Here is a 2,561-nt window from a genome sequence, read left to right as displayed (position 1 = left end):
ATATAACAGTCAATCTAGAAGTTACTATTCTCATAGCCAAATGAAAAATCCTAAAACCCTTTTAATCAAGGTGGATCGTTGGGACAAGTGATCATGACCCAAACACTAAGACTCGTATAGGATCTAAAAACTTTCTACCTAAGGTAGATACATCACGTTCTAAAGAGAAAAATGAAATGGATTCCCTATATTTAGAACTAAAACATTTATTTGGGTACATGTTGTGCTTAGCAGCATATGTGAAGGATTACAATTAGAGATTTTTTTTAAAATGATGATTTACTTCTTGGGGGCTCAAGGATCACATCCAACATAAGGTACACACGTTTAAACTAAAAAAAATCTCAAATTCTCCTATCGTGAAATGTAGACCAAAGAAAAAGAAAACTCCTAGAAGAGATAATACCATGCCTTCAACCTACAATATCAATTCCTTAACAAATTGAAGAAAAGTGCCTAAAAGGTTATATTTCAATTACAATTTTAAATATAGTACATCACATATGTGTGCTAAGAAGAAGAAGTCCTACATTGAGTATGCCAGTGATGAATAAAATGATGAAAACATGGTATAGATTGTTATAGAGCTAGAAGATGCAATTAAATATATTTCATCATGCACTATTAGGTATTAGCATCCTATGAATGCTCAAGCTAAGTGATATCCTTAAACAAAAAAATATATTACTAGATGAATTAGGACATGCCCATAACTTCATCAATAATAAGTTGGCAACATAATTGATTATTTCATTCACCTAACCCTAGAATTAAAGGTTAAGAGTATACTTGGATGTGCAATTGATTGTTCAAGGAGATGCCATAGTAATAAAATTCATCAAAAGATCCTACATGCTTGATTTTCATATGTTTTCTATCCCCACATATCTAGTGCTAACAATATTTTGCAGGTCTAATGACCCAATTCTTGTGAAACATTCAATTGAACTCCCTTGAGCTATTCACACAATTTCACTCAAGGGTTAAAATAGTCAAGCTAAGACACTTGCATGTAAAGTATCTAAAAATGGTAAGATTGTACCAAATATATGAGATACTTAACAAGAGTATAGATAAATATGTCACTCAATTATTGTTATTAGATTCCTTCCAAATAGATATCTTAAATAAAATAATCAATTAAGACAAGGTTATCATGTGACATCCACCACATTATTTTCAAAGAAAACCAAAATGTTAGAACAATAAGACAACGCATTTAATAGATCATTTTGAGTTATTCTATTCACATAGAAATCTAGATAAAAACTTCTAACAAAATGAAACAAGTCAATTAGTATTAAAAAAACATATGAAATTTCCATTTAAGCTAAATATAGAAAGAAAAACAAAACACCATCTAAAAAATTGATAATTTTGAAGAAAAGCATGGCAACATAATTGATTATTTCATTCACCTAACCCTAGAATTAAAGGTTAAGAGTATACTTGGATGTGCAATTGATTGTTCAAGGAGATGCCATAGTAATAAAATTCATCAAAAGATCCTACATGCTTGATTTTCATATGTTTTCTATCCCCACATATCTAGTGCTAACAATATTTTGCAGGTCTAATGACCCAATTCTTGTGAAACATTCAATTGAACTCCCTTGAGCTATTCACACAATTTCACTCAAGGGTTAAAATAGTCAAGCTAAGACACTTGCATGTAAAGTATCTAAAAATGGTAAGATTGTACCAAATATATGAGATACTTAACAAGAGTATAGATAAATATGTCACTCAATTATTGTTATTAGATTCCTTCCAAATAGATATCTTAAATAAAATAATCAATTAAGACAAGGTTATCATGTGACATCCACCACATTATTTTCAAAGAAAACCAAAATGTTAGAACAATAAGACAACGCATTTAATAGATCATTTTGAGTTATTCTATTCACATAGAAATCTAGATAAAAACTTCTAACAAAATGAAACAAGTCAATTAGTATTAAAAAAACATATGAAATTTCCATTTAAGCTAAATATAGAAAGAAAAACAAAACACCATCTAAAAAATTGATAATTTTGAAGAAAAGCACCATCTTAAAAACAGTGATAATTTTGGAGACATATAAAAAAAACTGAACTATTGCTATGGTATCATTATTGGTATTATAAAATATTATTGATATGATTTGGTGCGATAAATAATTTTGCGAATCATTATTCGTTGCATGCAAGTTACTGGTATCCTGATTAAGCTGAGACGCCGGTCGATCAGAGAGCAAAAATCATGTCAACAGCTGATATTTGGGTAAAGCCTGTGTTAAACCATTGCGGTGAGCGTGGATCGAACACGCGACCTTCAGATCTTCAGTCTGACGCTCTCCCAACTGAGCTATCCCCGCATTGTGAAAAACAAATATTTCGAAATTATCATATTCGTGTCTTACATTTGTAGTTATTAGTCCCCTTTGTGATTTTCCAGCCTTCCAGCACTTATGTAAGTTTTTTTTTTTTTTTGTATGGTTCCTTACGTGTCACAACCCCATTTTTTATATTTCTGATTTAATTGGTCTCCTTTTTGCCATTTGTATAATTGTTGACAT

At 30.4% G+C, this 2,561-nt stretch overlaps 1 non-coding gene across 1 annotated transcript; it reads right to left on the bottom strand.

The window, feature by feature from the left end:
* Positions 1 to 2,287: 2,287 nt before the first annotated feature.
* Positions 2,288 to 2,360, bottom strand: TRNAF-GAA (transfer RNA phenylalanine (anticodon GAA)). Its single transcript has one exon. It is a non-coding gene; the product is annotated as a tRNA-Phe (tRNA).
* Positions 2,361 to 2,561: the final 201 nt, after the last annotated feature.

The sequence above is a fragment of the Cupressus sempervirens genome, chromosome 3, assembly GCF_028749045.1.
Source record: "Cupressus sempervirens isolate cs-2001-9-10 chromosome 3, ASM2874904v1, whole genome shotgun sequence".
NCBI classification, from domain to species: domain Eukaryota; kingdom Viridiplantae; phylum Streptophyta; class Pinopsida; order Cupressales; family Cupressaceae; genus Cupressus; species Cupressus sempervirens.
This window is presented reverse-complemented; position numbering and strand designations above follow the sequence as displayed.